Source organism: Dreissena polymorpha, chromosome 15 (genome assembly GCF_020536995.1).
Source record: "Dreissena polymorpha isolate Duluth1 chromosome 15, UMN_Dpol_1.0, whole genome shotgun sequence".
NCBI classification, from domain to species: Eukaryota; Metazoa; Mollusca; class Bivalvia; order Myida; family Dreissenidae; genus Dreissena; species Dreissena polymorpha.
In genome coordinates this window covers 35,132,374-35,150,249 of record NC_068369.1, presented here as the reverse complement: position 1 = coordinate 35,150,249, position 17,876 = coordinate 35,132,374, and the positions used below count along the sequence as shown (strand labels likewise).

Genomic DNA, 17,876 nt, shown 5'->3' with positions numbered 1-17,876 from the left:
TTTTCAATGTTATTTAATTCCATGTAGGATAAATGCGGTTGGACCCGACGAGGAAAACGACCGACATTACGTTTATTTACGGTTGCCCTTACCCAGTCGTATATTTACGTATGATATTTATGTAAGCTAAATTTACGATTTGCTTGATGTAACACGATTTCTCTGAAACATCGTAATTTACGTAAAGCGTAATTTACAAATAGTCGTAAATCGTTGATGAAACGGCTCCCTGTTCTGCACCAAAAAATACGCCCGCATGCTCAACATCCTCATTCTATACATAGATGGTGACGTCACTACGTTATTGTCAGTAAGACCGGTGTGACACAATGCAACATCCTGCGATGGTAACAGCTTGAATTTATCGGCTTACAGCGCGTGGCACCCATGGCAACGTTTATTTCCTGCGGCATTAACTCTCGAGTTACACACATGTGTATACATCGAACATACCGATACTTAGCTTTCTAAGCCGAACAGGTGCATTTGTAATGCGTACCCGACTGTGAGATTGTGCAATTGACAGCAGTAGTGACTGGATTTTGGAAACTTATGATAGAAGGTAACGCACCAAAAGGGCATTTAACAAAAAAATAGAGGCGCGCCTGTTAAGGGGTCAAATTTAAGAGGGGCGCAGCGCCCCTCTATTTATTGTTAGCTGGAGCACTTATTAAATAAATGACAGATCATGGTTTTAATTTCGGTGCTCATCTCTATGTAAAGTCGTAATACAGCTAAACCTTGCAATATTTGAAACGCGCTTGATTACAGATTTATTTACCTTATTAACAAATGCGCCATTGTATACACTGGTGAATTTTATGTAAACTCAATCTGATTTTCAGAACACAGGTGACGAATCACGTGGTGTGGCAACACTGAATAGGCCCTCCGCCTCCGGTCACTAGAGAAGGTCGGTGTGAATTAAACATAGTCTACTTAAGTTGTCATTTGAATGAAATTTATGTGCGTGGATTAAGGAATATATTGTTTTAAATACACAATAAACATAGCATACGTCAGCATGTTGCCAATACGACCAATACGAAGAAAATTTGTTTATTTGGCAACTGTCGCGATTTTAATTGTTTATTGCCTGTTAGTGTTTCGCCCGGGCATGCACACTTATTCATGCTCGACAGTTTATCACAATGGATTTAACGATACCTCAATGAGACGCTGTCGTTACGTGTATTTAGATCTCGGGTCAAACAAAGGTGTGCAGATACGAAAACTATATGAACCTTGGTTGTACCCTGAAGGCAAAATTTTGCAATTTTACGACAAGATATTTGGTAAAGTCCGCTATCACTCCAGGCGCGATGTCTGTACTTTTGGTTTTGAGGCGAATCCACGACACATGAAGCGATTAAAGTATGTCGAAAAGCGTTATAAAAGCTACGATATCAATGTCACTTTCTTCAATAATGCTGTCAGCAACATCTCCTCTGAAAGCGTCACCATTTATTCGGACACAAATTTTGATATCGACTGGGGGTCAGGTATTCATAGCAGCTTGATTGACAATAAGACCAACATGACTATATATGAGGTGCAAACCATTGATATCGTAAAGTTCTTTGCCGAAAACATTGTTCCGTTAAAACCGGAATACGTGTTCGCTAAGATGGATATAGAAGGTTCAGAATTCATAGTCCTTCCCCATATGCTGAAGGGTGGGCTTCTCTGCGATCACACGATATCTTCAATGGTGTTAGAGATGCATGACCGCGTCAGAGAGGAATTTCAGTCAGACCTATCCTTTGCCACATTGAAGGAAAGATTGAAGGACCAAGCTTGTACACCAACTACTATACACGATCTAGATGACGAGACATACACGGGGGACGTCTCATTTGAGCCATGTGAGAAAGAAAGCGAAACGTATAATACGTTTTAGGTTTCAATGTTAAACGCTAGTAAATAACGTGCATGAAAGGAGTTACGATGCCAAACGTGTATTATTGAGTGCCAAATGAGCCATTTGAACAATATGATGCGTTTTCGGTTTTTATGTTCAACGCAAATAAATAATGTGCATTAAAAGATTCACTTGTATATTTCAAAGTGGCGATGCAAAGTGTAATCGGGTGTTACAACGACATGAGCTTAATACGACACCTGTCTTAAAACATTAGTTGTAAAATATAAGTATGGTAGTGGTTTATTGAAAACGAATTGTTACTGTAAGTAATTAACGAAACATTTTATTTATGAAACTAATACAGGAATGATGTAATTTTAATAAATAGACGTGTGTTGCCTGTTTATGTTGATTGTCATTTCGCGCGTTTACTACCTGTATTCACAAATTATGAACACTCTATTTATGCTACTTCATTGTAACAATCATGTTTTGTAGAAATTTTACAATATAAATTATTGTTAAAATCATTATTATATTGGACAAACACCAAGTGAAACAATTGCATTATTGAAATTGGACACATTCCTTAAGTCTTAATTTCATTTTCCATCTGCATCCGCTTTAACCATCACGACACTATTATTTGGTTAAAACTTAAACATGATTTTTTTAATACTGCTAATGATATGTATATATGTGGAAGCTATGTATGGGGAGAAGATTCTCCAGTTTATAGTACCATTAACGTGGATCTTTTTGATATTTTAGAAAATGATGTTTCATATTATTCTGAACTTGGTACTGTCTTTGTTACAGGAGATCTGAATAGTAGAACCAGTAATAAATGTGATTTTATTGTATATGACTCCATTAATACTGTACTTGATGATTTTGACTATATACCAGATCACTCCTCGGTTAGGGCCTCTATTGATACAATATACAATAATCATGGGATTAAATTGCTCGATTTATGTAAATCAACCACTTTACGTATTGTCAATGGAACAATAGGTGATAGTTGTAAACAAACATCTTTTCAAGTAACGGTTCATCTGTCATTGACTACTTATTGACCAATGAATGCAACTTTCCATTGTTATCACAATTTACTGTTGGCGAATTTAACGAGTGGAGTGATTATGCTCCGTTGCACTTTTCATTGTTTGGTAATAATTGTCTACCTAGTTACGAGACATTCAGCGATGTCAAATATAAATGGAACAGTTCGCGTAGAGATGAATTTCGCTCAAGAATTATTTCGAAACTTCATATTTTCAATGATATTGTTAGAAGTATTGATAATTCGAGTCAATTGTCAATTAACTCCATTTTAGATAAATTCACAGCCACAATTCGCAGTGAAGCGGATGAGCTATTCTCAAAATCGTACAAGTACAGTAAAAACCTTCATTCAATACTGAAAGTAGTTTAAAGCATGCAGATTCGTTTGACAACGAATGTACTACTGCACGAAATCACCACCATTACGCTTTAAAATATTTTAAGCTTAATATGACCGATTTAAATAGAAAAGTGTTGTGCGAAAATAAAAGTGTTTATAAGAAATTAATAATGAAAAAGAAAAATATTGTATATCAGCGTAAAATGGCAGAAATTGAAAGTTTGAAAAGTAAAAAGCCGAAAGATTTTTGGAAAATTTTCAAATCATAAAATAAAAGTAATTGCAATAAAATTCCATTAGATGTATTTAAAGAGTATTTTGAAAATTTAAGCAATACTAATTCGGACAATCATAATGCACGGGCAGACTGTTTTGTTCGAACAATGACTTTGACATTGAAAATTGTACTTTTCCAGAATTAGACCAACCAATAACGGTTAATGAGGTATTAAATGCACGTAAACACTTGAAGCGTAATAAAGCGTCTGGTGATGACAGAATGTTAAACGAATACTTTATTGAGTGCATTGATATCTTATCCAGTCATTTGTGTGATGTTTTTAAAAGTATTTTAACCTCGGGCTATTTTCCTGAAAAGTGGACAGAGGGTATAATTATACCATTGCATAAAAAAGGCCCTGAGGACGACGTGAATAATTATAGAGGAATAACCCTTATTAGCTGTTTTTCTAAGCTATTTCAACTATTTTAAACAAGCGCATTGAATTATTTTGCGAAAATAATGCTAAAAGTTCGGATGCACAATTCGGATTCAACCGTTGATGCCATATATATTCTTATGTCAGTTGTACAACATTTTTTAAATGAAAATAAGCGTCTGTATGTTGTTTACGTTGATATGCTTAAATGTTTTGATAGCATATATCGCAATGCATTATGGCTAAAAATGTACAAATCCGGTATACAATGCAAAATATTACGAATAATTTAAAATATGTATGAAAATGTCAAATCATGTGTAAAAGCATGCTCGACATACTCTGAATACTTTAGCTACGCCGTTGGTTTACGGCAAGGGGAGGTAATGTCTCCTATTCTATTTTCATTGTTTGTCGAAGACATAGAACTTTTTTTACAAGATAGTGTCCATTCTGGTTAAATATAGAAGATATAATTTTAATTTTATTGTTGTTTGCAGACGATATGGCGATTTTGGGTAAATCACCCGAAGAAATACAATCTCACTTAGACAACCTTTACCTTTATTGTAACTCATGGGGACTTAATGTTAATACTAGCAAAACAAAAATAATGGTTTTTCGGAAAGGGGTAGAATTCGCCGATATGAGATATGGACATATAATGGGGAAACTATAGAAGTCGTCGATAATTTTAACTATTTTGGTACTGTTATTAATTATACTGGTAGTTTTATATTAAACCAGGAGCAGTTAGTAGGGAAAGCTCTTAAGGCTATAAATACTTTGCTTTATATATGCAAACAGTATGATCTAAAACCTAGAATATTGTGTCAATTGTTTGATGCCTTTGTTGGCTCTATTTTAAATTATGCATCGGAGATATGGGGTTTTAATAAATTCAAAGATATTGTACGCATCCACTTAAAATTTTGTTAAATGTTAAAAGCAATACATGTGGTGTAACAGTGTATGGTGAATTATGTAGACACCCACAGTATGTAAATAGATATGTTCGTATTGTAAAATATTGGCTTAAAGTTGTTAATAGTGAAAATATTATCATAAAAACTGTGTATAACCAGGAGATAAATGATTGTGATAAAGGGTATAAAAATTGGGTTTCGAATGTGAAAAATTTATTAAATGATTATGGATTTTCATATATATTCAAAAATGCAAATATGATAAATGCAAAGTCGTTTTTATGTGAATTAAAATGTAGAATTGTAGATGCTTTAAAACAAGAATGGTTTGGCAATATGAACGATAGTTCGGTTTTAGATATGTATAGAATATTCAAAACAACTCTTGAATACGAAGCTTACTTAGATTTACTGCCAACAAATTGGCGTACATACTTTGTTAAATTAAGGGCTTCTGCCCACCCTTTGAGAATTCAAACTGGAAGATACGCACGTAATAATATTCCCCGTAATGAAAGATATTGTCAATGTTGTGATCAAAGGGACATAGAGGATGAATTCCACTTTATATGTAAATGTCCATGTTTCCAGCAATTCAGACAAAAATATATAAAAAATGTTTACTATGTGAATCCATCAGTTTTTTAAGTTCCATACTTTATTGAACTCAATTTGTAAAATTGAAATTATAAATTTGTGTAAATATATGAAGGAAGCTCAAGCCGTAAGATAATCTATCACAAATAATATTGCCAGCGAAAACGAAAGTAGTTCCTTACTGCTAGTAAAACGATATATATTTAATTACGGTAATGTAAAGTCGTTCTTCTTTGTTAAATATATTTTCTCTCAAATTATTTTATTACATTTTGTATATTGTTATAACTCATACGTTGTAATATAAAGACACGTGACAATATTTTGTATTATATTTTGTGTATTTAGACGATGTACATTTGTATAAGTCTTAATAAACTGTCTGTTCTGTTCTATTCTGTTTAAATTTGGTACGGTTAAAATTTGTCATTTGGTAAACGGTGACAGCATTTTGCAACAAGATGATTATGAAAGTATAATTTTTTTAATGTTTGCAAAATTTAGTTGTCTCTGTAGGAAATTACCTATCAATTATATAAGCATAGCATGAATAGCAATATGAATTTTATATATTAGTTTTGCATTTTATATACAATGCATTTCCTTTACAGCTTCGGTTCATAAATATACTTGTCTACATACATTATTGTACAATTCTAATTTTCAAGGATTGCACAAAATAAACTACCTTTAACATACAAACTAAATTAAGTTTGAACATAATGATGTATAGCATTTATCAATAAAATATTGCACATAAGAAAAGTAGCTAGCACATGCTGAATTACATTACGTAATATAAACTGATAATGCAGATTTTACACAATGCTTGTGAAATAAAAAATATTTATATTATGCAATATGATGTGTTATGACATTATGACAGAAATCAGTAAATATTATAACAAACAGACCATACACACACTTTTTGATCTGCTTTAATTGTATTTTGTATATTTCAAACATGTGTTTCATGCTATTTACAAATCCATGCTTTGTAGGGATTCTAGAATTCAATAAAAAATATACTGTTTAATCTCTAGTCACACTATGTTTATATCATTCATTTATGAATTTGTATTATTTCGTGACATTTAATATGAATAGTTATTACCCAGAGATTTCAATTGAAGCAGAATTCTGCTTTTTTATGCAAGCATTTTTCAATTGTGTCACTTTTGACTCCTTCAAATGATCGTCCTTGCATCATTTTGATGCAAATGTTACTGGCGCAATCTGATCTATATTGTCTTAGTTAGAGTAAACAAGAGTACATGAACATTTTTGCAGTCAATATTAAAAAAAGCTGATTTCCATTTTTGTATCACAAACTGGAATGTCACAGTTTTTAATGAATATTGTATACGTATGTTTCTCTTTTAAAGGCTTTTTACTATTTTCTTAATGTAAGTTGGGAATATAGGTCATTGGGATTTGTTTGGTCAACATATTATCTGCAAACATTTTACTAGTATTAAATGATGTTTAAAACCTATTAATGAGTAAACCAGTGAATAACAATTTCCTTCGCCTTACACTTATCTCTTTAGCCATGTTATTTTCATGTATTGTTCTAAATAACATATATCTTTCATATTTAATCCACCTATGTTACATTCATTAATCAAAGCGCTGTAGGCGCTGAAGGCCTGGGGCTAGGTTTAGTGTGACGTAAAATGCATTTAGGATGTTCTGTCCAAATTTCTCATTGTCCGAATTTATACGGATTGACCCTAGCGGTTGAGTGCGGAAGCTCAGAGACTGCAAGAAAAGAAAATAGTTGTGTATATACTACAGTGTACATAGACGGTGGAGGACAACACGATACTGGTTTTGGGAACGATAACCTTTTTGTTCAACTCTACAGATCTGGTAGAGGTTCGTCTACATAGGCGGTGAAGATATACAACAACAACATGGCCGCAAAAAACTGTGATTGTTGGCGTCAAATAAATACTTTGCAATAGCCTAAAATATTTTTATATTACATAATTAACAGATCAGGAAAACACTCATACTTCCTTTGTATTGTGTATACAAAAGAAAATCCACGTAAGCCCAAGTCTCACTTTTGCCGGTAGAGCCCCGGTCCATCCCGGTTTGCTAACGCCGGTCGACCGGCGTGGACCGGGATGATTCGTAGCGTGACATTTTTTATCGCAATGTCACACTATTTCCCGGTGCCGCCCCGGTTGAAGCCGGTCAACAGCCCGACAGAGTCCCGGTCAACCCGGACTGGCTACGGTCTATCCCGGTCAAGCCCCGGTTGTCGCCGGTAGTGCCCCGATGAAAGCCGGCGGCGTCCCGGCATAGCCCCGGTTGTCGCCGGTAGTGCCCCGATGAAAGCCGGCACGTCCCGGCAGAGCCCCGATATACCGTAACACCGCCGGCACTCACTGTGTCTATACCGGCATCAGACCCCGGAAGAGCTACGGCAACGCCCCGGTTTCACCCCGGTCGTCGCCGTTAATGCCCCGGCGGAGGCCCGGTGAATGCCGGTGGCATTCCGGCAGAGCGCCGGTTTTCTTATGTACCGTAGCTATACCGGGACTTTAACGGCATTTATTAAAATGAAAGAAAAGAAAATTGTATGAAAAAGTTAACGCTTTCTGCCTAGATTGAGGGTGTTGACATGTTGATTTTCTCTTCTTTCTTCGCATATTTTTAAGTATTGTGGTATTCTTCATTGATCATTAAAGTTTAAATACAATTCACCGTACAATTTTTTTTTGACATTTTCAGTTTTGAACCCCCTTAAAAAATTTCATCCATTTTTTTGTGAACCATTTATTTACAAAATTCACTCTCATTCATCCAAATGTTGAACAAACAATACTTTTTTATGTATTAATAGATACACGCATAATATATACAAATATGATAGTTTATAACATGTGACAAAAGGAATAAAGAAACAAGGGCTGTTAGTAAAACATGCCCCTCATATGGGATGTCAGTTGTAGTGGCAGCCATTGTGTGAATACTTTTTTTCCCTGTGACCTTGACCTTTAACCTAGTGACCTGAAAATTAATAGGGGTCAACTGCCAGTCATGATCAATGCATCTATAAAGTTTCATGATCCTAGGCGTAAGCATTCTTAAGTTATCATCCGGAAAACATTTTACTAATACGAGTCACTGTGACCTTGATCTTTGACCAAGTGACTTGAAAATCAAATGGGGTCATTGCCAGTCATGATCAATGTACCTATGAAGCTTCATGATTCTAGGCCTAAGCATTCTTGAGTTATCATCTGGAAACCATTTTACTGTTTTCGAGTCACTGTGACCTTGACCTGTGACCTAGTGACCAGAAAATCAATAGGGATCATCTTCCAGTCATGATCAATGTTCCTATGAAGTTTCATGATCCTAGGCGTAAGCATTCTTGAGTAATCATCCGGAAACCATTTTACTGTTTCGAGTCACTGTGACCTTGACCTTCGATCTAGTTACCTGAAAATCAATAGGGGTCATCTGCCAGTCATGATCAATTTACCTATGAAGTTTCATGATCCTAAGCGGAAGCAGTATTGAGATACCATCCGGCAACCATTTTACTGTTTCGAGTCACTTTGACCTTGACCTGTGACCTAGTGACCTGAAAATAAATAGCGGTCATCTGCCAGTCATGATCAATGTTCCTATGAAGTTTCATGATCCTTGGCCTAAGCAAATTTGAGTTATCATCCGAAAACCATTTTAATATTTCGAGTCACTGTGACCTTGACCTTTGACCTAGTGACCTGAAGATCAAAAGGGGTCATCTGCCAGTCGTGAACAATGTACCCATGAAGTTTCATGATCCTAGGCCTAAGCGTTCTTGAGTTATCATCCGGAAACTATCTGGTGGACGGACCGACCGACATGTTCAAAACAATATACCCCCTCTTCTTCGAAGGGGGGGGGGGGCATACAAATTAACTAACAAGTGATGTCATCATCCTTAGAAAACGAGAAAAATTGCAATCTCAAGTCACAGTTTTTTTTACATAAATTGTAAAACAAGAGCTGTCACCACAGAATGACATATGCCCCCTTTATTTATTAAAATAAAGATATTTGGTATTTTCTTATTAATTTGGCTTCAATTAGCCTTCTCAAACTTGTTTCTATAATTTGACAACATTTTCTTCATGTTATTTAACAAAATAATCATATACAGATGTCAAATACACAAGCACTTGTATAGGAGTAAGAACTGACATTAGTGTTTCATGAGAAGTTTGACAAAATCCATTATGATATGCGTCATCGTTATTATTTATTCAAACATTCACGAAATAGCATGTCATTACTAGTATTATATATGATACACCATTTAAACTGGATTAATAAGTAAGTGTAAACACCACATATATACATTCTTCATCAAAATGTTAATACCAAATACATGTTTTATCCCTACTGGATATGAAACTGACTATTAGCGTTACATTTTATTTATTACTTAAAACATTGGTTCTACATAAATCACATAAATCAGTGAAATACCTACTTCGTTTCCATCTTATAAGCCTCTCTGCTATAAAAGAGATAGTTGAAACTTGATTAATGTACGCCCTTCCCGCATGTATTTCCATTTTCTTTAAGGTCAATTGATCATTGGAACATACAGTGTTGACAAAAAGTAATTAACCGTTCCTGGACAACGGTGAACCAATGCTTGTTGATCATTGCTGAAAAGATAATAAATGTGCAGCATTTTAAGTTAAATAACCATAATACATAATTTAGGTGATCACACAAGTAGCAGTCATTGGCATATTATTTTCAGAATAGTAATTTTAGTATTTGGGACATTATGTACTTTTTTTGTTGTTTGTTTGAGGACCACATCATTACTTGGTCATAAAATTCAAATATGCTGTCCTTGATTTCCATGCATTTACAACACAACTTTTGCCTTACATGGCATATTTTCTTTTTCAAAATGAAAGCAAATATGAGCCTGATTATGTGGTAAAAATCCGTGACAGGGTGCACTTTTCCTACAAAGTCTACTTTACTCCAATTATGAATAATGAAACTGTTATACTTGAAATAAATTGTTGCATAATCCTTGTACCTTCCTGTTCCGAGCTTTGTGTTGATAGCAAAACAAGGCATTTCTTTCTTGAAAAGTTGAAGATTCTTCTTTACGTAATGGGTTTTGCCGTACGATAACCCGTTCACATGGCTACAGTCATCTTACAAGCATAAATCCACGTTATTCCCTTTTACTGCTCACTAACAGTATTTAATTTTGTTATTCTTCACAGTGGTCAACATTTTCAAGCGTTTGACACTCGTATTTCCAGGAATCATTTTCTTCATAAATATCAACACTGCCATGCATTAGTTGACGTTTATCATTAACTCCAGTCACATTAATAATGAACAATAATAACACTTGTATTAATCTTTCTCTCTCAATATAGCAAATTTCTTTTTCTTTAAACGACCCAATCTGTCAGGTACAATGTCGGTCACATTTGTTGTCATTGTATTTAGCGGACCCTACATTTAGTATTTCATAGCGTATTTATAGAAATTTTCGTAGTTGTCCGCACATTCCCGGATAACGTTCGGAGTGACTGTATGTACGAAAGAAGGCGATATTGCACGACGTTCATTAGAGTGCTCATACCTTAAAAAATGTATCAGAAAAAATTATTTTACTGTCTCCGTAGAAACTCGTATATTTTCGGCCTAGACCGTCAAGTGAGGAACGCATTAATATGCAAACAATAATAAAAACTATGTCGTACCCAATGCTTAGCAATTGTGCTTCAATAATATTTTTTACACGTTTTATGACACTGTCATGTTATATAGTGATGTTCTGTTCTTACAATGCGGATTATTGAGAACTTCTTTGCAGGGACCTATTTGTTTGTATAGATCCCTCTTCTTTGATTGCGCATGAATGACCGCCAAGTTGTAAATCGGACTTTTAGGAATTCATTCATTCATTCGTGGTTGTTTTGGCAGCCAGCCAATTCAGACTGTCTCAGAAATGTGTATCATTACTATGGCCTTAGGGCTTCGCCCCAGGCCAAAAATGAATGTACCATATAATTTCCCCCTTTAACAACACTGTTTGTCTAATTATACATTACATAACATTATTTTACAGGTCATGACATAGGTCATTCATATAATTCAAATGATAACTTTTCAATTTTGAACATTCCTCTGTGTTTTGGGTGCTAATTAGAATGTTGGTTTATTAAAGATTGTTGAATAAAATTAATATAGGATTTATTGAACAACATACCAGTTGTTTACTTGTAAAAACCCCTTTAACTAATTACCAAACAATAACTGATTTTTAGGAGGTTTTTGAAGACAATTTGTGCAGATGTACGTAGTGGGCGGCAAGCATCATTCGCGGAATGCTTTTATAGCGGAGGGTGGGGGGAGGGCTTACATGATTCTCGGTATACGTACATATCGGGCGATACTTACAAAGCGGGCGGTCAAGCATGCTTCGCCGATAAGAACATAGCGGGCGAAAAAGCATGATTCGCGAAATACTTTCGTAGCGGGTGGAAAAGTATGTTTTGCGGAATACTTACATACCGGGCGCGAAAGCAAGGTTCGCGGAACACTTACAAAGCGGGTGGGCAAACATGATCCGCTCACTACTTATGTAGCGGGTGTGAAAGTATGAATCACTTAATACTTACATGGTTTGTTGGAAAACATGATTCACGGAATAATTACATAGCGGACGGGTACGCATGATTCACGGAATACTTACATAGCGGACGGGCACGCATGATTTACAGAATACTTACATAGCGGACGGGAAAACATGATTCACGGAATAATTACATAGCGGACGGGTACGCATGATTCACGGAATACTTACATAGCGGACGGGCACGCATGATTTGCGGAATACTTACATAGCGGACGGGCACGCATGATTCACTGAATACTTACATAGCGGATGGGCACCTATGATTGGCGAAATATTTACATATCGGACGGGCACGCATGATTCGAGGAATACTTACAAAGCGGACGGGCACGCATGATTCGAGGAATACTTACATAGCGGATGGGCAAGGATGATTCACCGAATACTTACATAGCGGACGGGCACGCATGATTCGAGGAATACTTACAAAGCGGATGGACAAGCATGATTCGCGGAATAGTTACATAGCGGGCGGGCACGCATGATTCACGGAATACTCACACAGCGGACGGACATGCATGATTCGCGGAATACTTACATAGCGGACGGGCACGCATGATTCACGGAATACTTACATAGCGGACTGGCACGCATGATTCACGGAATACTTACATAGCGGACGGGTACGCATGATTCGAAGAATACTTAAAGAGCGGTCGGGCACCCGTGATTCGCGGAATACTTACATAGCGGACAGACACGCATGAATCGCGGAATACTTACATAGCGGACGGGCACGCATAATTCACGGAATACTTACATAGCGGACTGGCACGCATGATTCATGGAATATTCACATAGCGGACCGGCACGCATGATTCACGGAATACTTACAAAGCGGACGGGCAAGAATGATTCACGGAATACTTACAGAGCGGACGGGCACGCATGATTCGTGGAATTCTTACATAGCGGACGGGCACGCATGATTCGATGAATACTAACATAGCGTACGGGCACGCATGATTCGTGGAATACTTACATAGCAGACAGGCACGCATGATTCACGGAATACTAACAAAGCGGACGGGCACGCATGATTCACGGAAAACTTACACAGCGGACGGGCAAGCATGATTCACGGAATACTTACAAAGCGGACGGGCACGCATGATTCATGGAATACTTACAAAGCGGGCGGGCACGCATGATTCAGAGAATACTTACATAGCGGACGGACACACGTGATTCGCGAAATACTTACATAGCGGATGGACACGCATGGTTCACGGAATACTTTCAAAGCGGACGGGCAAGAATGATTCACGGAATACTTACAGAGCGGACGGGCACGCATGATTCGTGGAATTTTTACATAGCGGACGGGCACGCATGATTCGATGAATACGTACATAGCGCACGGGCACGCATGATTCGTGGAATACTTACATAGCAGACAGGCACGCATGATTCACGGAATACTAACAAAGCGGACGGGCACGCATGATTCACGGAAAACTTACATAGCGGACGGGCAAGCATGATTCACGGAATACTTACAAAGCGGACGGGCACGCATGATTCATGGAATACTTACAAAGCGGGCGGGCACGCATGATTCAGAATATACTTACATAGCGGACGGACACACGTGATTTGCGGAATACTTACATAGCGGATGGACACGCATGGTTCACGGAATACTTACATAGCGGACGGGCAATGCATAATTCACGGAATACTTACAAAGCAGACGGGTACGCATGTTTCACGGAATACTTACAAAGCGGACGGGCACGCATGATTCACTGAATACTTACATAGCGGATGGGCAGGCATGATTCACGGAATACTTACATAGCGGACGGGCACGCATGATTCGAGTAATACTTACATAGCGGATGGGCACGCATAATTCACGGAATACTAACATGGCGGACAGGCACGCATTTTTCATGGAATACTTACACAGCGGACGGGCACACATGATTCACGGAATACTTACACAGCGGACGGGCACGCATAATTCACGGAATACTTACATAGCAGACGGGCACGCACGATTCACGGAATACTTACATAGCGGACGGACACGCATGATTCACATAATGCTTTCATAGCGGACATGCACACATGATTCACGGAATACTTACATAGCGGACGGACATGCATGATTCAGAGAATACTTACATAACGGACGGGCACGTATGATTTGTGGAATACTTACATAGCGGACGGACACGCATTCATAGAATACTTACATAGCGGACTGGCAGCATGATTCGTGGAATACTTACATAGCGGACGGGCACGCATGATTCACGGAATACTTACATAGCGGACGGGCACGCATGATTCGTGAAATACTTACAAAACGGACGGGCAGGCATAATTCGAGTAATACTTAAACAGAGGGCGGGCAAGCATGATTCGCGGAATACTTACAAAGCGGACGGGCAGGCATGATTCGCGGAATACTTAAACAAAGGGCGGGCAAGCATGATTCGCGGAAAACTTACATAGCTTACGGGCAACCATGATTCGATAAATACTTACATAGCGTCCGGTTAAGCATGATAAGTTGGATACTTACATAGACGGCGGGAATGATTCGCGGAATACTTACATAGCGGATGTACAAGCATGATGCGCGGAATACTTACATAGCGGGCGGGCATGATTCTCGGAATACTTACATAGCAGACTGGCACGCATGATTCACGGAATACAAACATGATGATGATTCACGGAATACTAACCGCTATGTAAGTATTCTCTGAATCATGCGTGCCCGCCCGCTTTGTAAGTATTCCATGAATCATGATTCGCGGAATATTTACAAATCGACAGGCAAGCATGATTCGCAGAATACCAACATAGCGGGAGGACAATCATTATTCGCGGAATACATTAAAAGCGTGCGGACAAGCATGAAATGCGGATAACTTATGTAGCAGGCGGCCAGCCAAAATTCGCGGATTCCTTACATAACGAGCGAGAACGTATGATTCGTGAATTAATTTGACGGTTTCAAAAAAAAGGTAAACATCTTCAACGTAATAAAATAACGTAATTAAAGTCGCTTATGGAAAAAAAGACGCAACCACATCATGTGGTACAATAACAGACCGAGGTCGGTAACGGAAATAAACGTCACCACAATCCTGGGGTGCGTTTTATAAAAGATCCTACGAGAATTTTAACTAACGAGAGAAATTTGGAATCTTAATAAGTAGACGAACTAGCTCGCCATGCTCGTAAAATATATACGGCGCTTGAGATGCCAATATAAATTGTTAATTACTGAAAATTTATAATCATATGATATGGACTTAAACAATAATGTATCTTCGAAAAATGTATCGTATCGTAAATGTGTACTACGATGTTTATTGAAACGGTCCCCATGGATTACAATTAAAGACAGAAATCGATTTCGGCAAAAACGGAAAGACATCTGTGAATGCTCACATACAAACCAACGTCGGTTTCTGGAAAAATGTAACACATTTCATGGAGGTATAAACAAGTCGGTTGTCCGTTATAAAAAACAACTAGCAATGGCGCGGCAGAGGCCGACGCGTATCCTCACGCCGCATGTTTGACCCAGGGGGCGCCGCAGGGTTGATGATGGGGCCATGCATAGTTGAGATTGTCCGTATTGTAAGATATGTTCAGTATCAATTTGAAGTAAATCGGTGTAGAAATGAAGAATTTATAGTAAAGGCAATTTTGGGTGGGCGTGGTCTATGTGAGCGGGGGCTCCCCAGGGTTGGTAATGGGGCCATGCATAGTTGACATTGACCGTATTGTCATAAGAGATGTTCAGTATCAATATGAAGTAAATCGGTGTAGAAATGAAGAAGTTATGGTAAAAGGCAAATTTGGGTGGGCGTGGTCTATGTGGGCGAGGCGCCCCAGTGTTGGTAATGGGGCCATACAAAGTTGAGATTGACCGTATTGTCATAAGAGATGTTCAGTATCCATTTGAAGTAAATCGGTGTAGAAATGAAGAAGTTATAGTAAAAGGCAATTTTGGGTGGGCGTGGTCTATGTGGGCGGCGCCCCTGGGTTGGTAATGGGGCCATGCATAGTTGAGATTGACCGTATTGTTATAAGAGATGGTAAGTATCAATTTGAAGTAAATCGGTGTAGAAATTAAGAAGTTAATGTTAAATAACATAAAAAAATGAGTGAAAATCTCTGATCTGGCCCCACCCAAACCCCCATAACTTTTGACCCATGGGCAGATCAAAATTCCAAATAGTGCAGGGTCGCACATATGTTCATAGCTGCCATGTGTGTAAGTTTCAAGGTTCTAGTGCGTATAGTGTAGGAGGTGATAGTGGCCAGGACGGAAGGACGGACGGACGGCGGCGGAGATAACCACAATATCCCAACGCTTTTCAAAAAGCGTGAGGATAACAACAGAATCACGTAATGAAAATTAAATGATAAAAAAGATATATAAGGTAAACAATTATTTCATTCAGTACTTTAGTTTTTGCTCATTGTTCACGTTATATACGTGCATTATCATTTGCGCGTGTTAGCGTGTGTGTTGAATGGAAATCATGAATTATAGCATTGGGTCCTATCTTCGAAACGATCGTCAGACAAATTAAATTACGATTAAGTTGTTCGCTCAAAACAAATAAACATGTATGACCAATATTTTCTACAAATATATGCGATTTGGAATCTTGGAAGGAACTTAATACAATCACAATCAACAAGGCCGAAGTATATCACTATACAAATGTTTCGAAATTTCGCCTTGTCCTACGATGCATAAATATAATGCGTTTGAAGACGTTTTCATACAGGAGCTTCGAACAATTATTCGTATTTGTAAAAAAGCGAAAGACGTACCTCTTTATATTAAATTGCTATTAAAGAAATAAAATGAAGTACCTTTCACATCTTCAATTACTGATATTATTATGTTTGACCTCTACTCACATAACAATATTTTTTTAAATGTCTAAGATCCATTTAAAACACGTCCGCACTGTTCCGTTGCATTATAATTCATAAACTTCGTCGCCTACAGTAGCGGCGTCATTTCAGTATCACATAAGACGTTAAGTACTGTGACGTAATATAACGTATGCGTGACGTTATCAAAGCAATTTGTCACTAAATAAAGGCACCGCTCTTGCAGTCGTTTAAAGTGAAAAGTACCTGGATACGCAGTCCCAAATAGGATTTGCATACGGGTATTTCAAAGTTGATCAGATGTTTGCACATACACTAACTTGCATTGTGTACACACCGGTCTTACTGGAAATAACGTAGTGACGTCACCATCTATGTATAGAATGCACTAACTTGAATATCACATGATCACACTATATACCCGGTAGTAGTTTCAAAGAGTGAACTCATATCACAAATGTACGTGCTGAGTATAAATAAACTGTTAAAATGTGTATGCGTTTCCTTTCCAAATACATCATTTAAGAGATGCAAACGTGTGCTGCTTTGATACAAAGTGATATGTGACACATATATACCGCCACTTTGACTCGCTAACAATCGCTATCGCTGCAAACAATGACATATACACAAATCGCGCACGCGTCATTTAGCGACAGTTTATTCTGTAAAACGAAAGTGACATTGTTTTGTTCTCGAATATATAATTATTTACTTCGTTGATTGTTACGGAACTCGGCGGTTGCACAAAAAAGAAACTACACCCTGTTAACATCACATGCATTTATTTTTAGTTGTTCATATAATTTGTATAAGCGCGTTAAGAGTATACGCGACATGAACATGTGTGAATTCC

General features: G+C 37.6%; 2 long non-coding RNA genes across 3 annotated transcripts in view; one reads left to right on the top strand and one right to left on the bottom strand.

Annotated features, from left to right (window-relative positions):
• The window catches only part of LOC127861210 (uncharacterized), a 52,837-nt gene that overhangs the window by 31,530 nt on the left and 3,431 nt on the right, over positions 1-17,876 (bottom strand). The gene's annotated exons all lie outside the window — the stretch shown is intronic.
• Positions 374-2,723, top strand: LOC127861216 (uncharacterized). The gene is made up of 2 exons (XR_008040131.1): positions 374-562; positions 846-2,723. It is a non-coding gene; the product is annotated as an uncharacterized LOC127861216 (long non-coding RNA).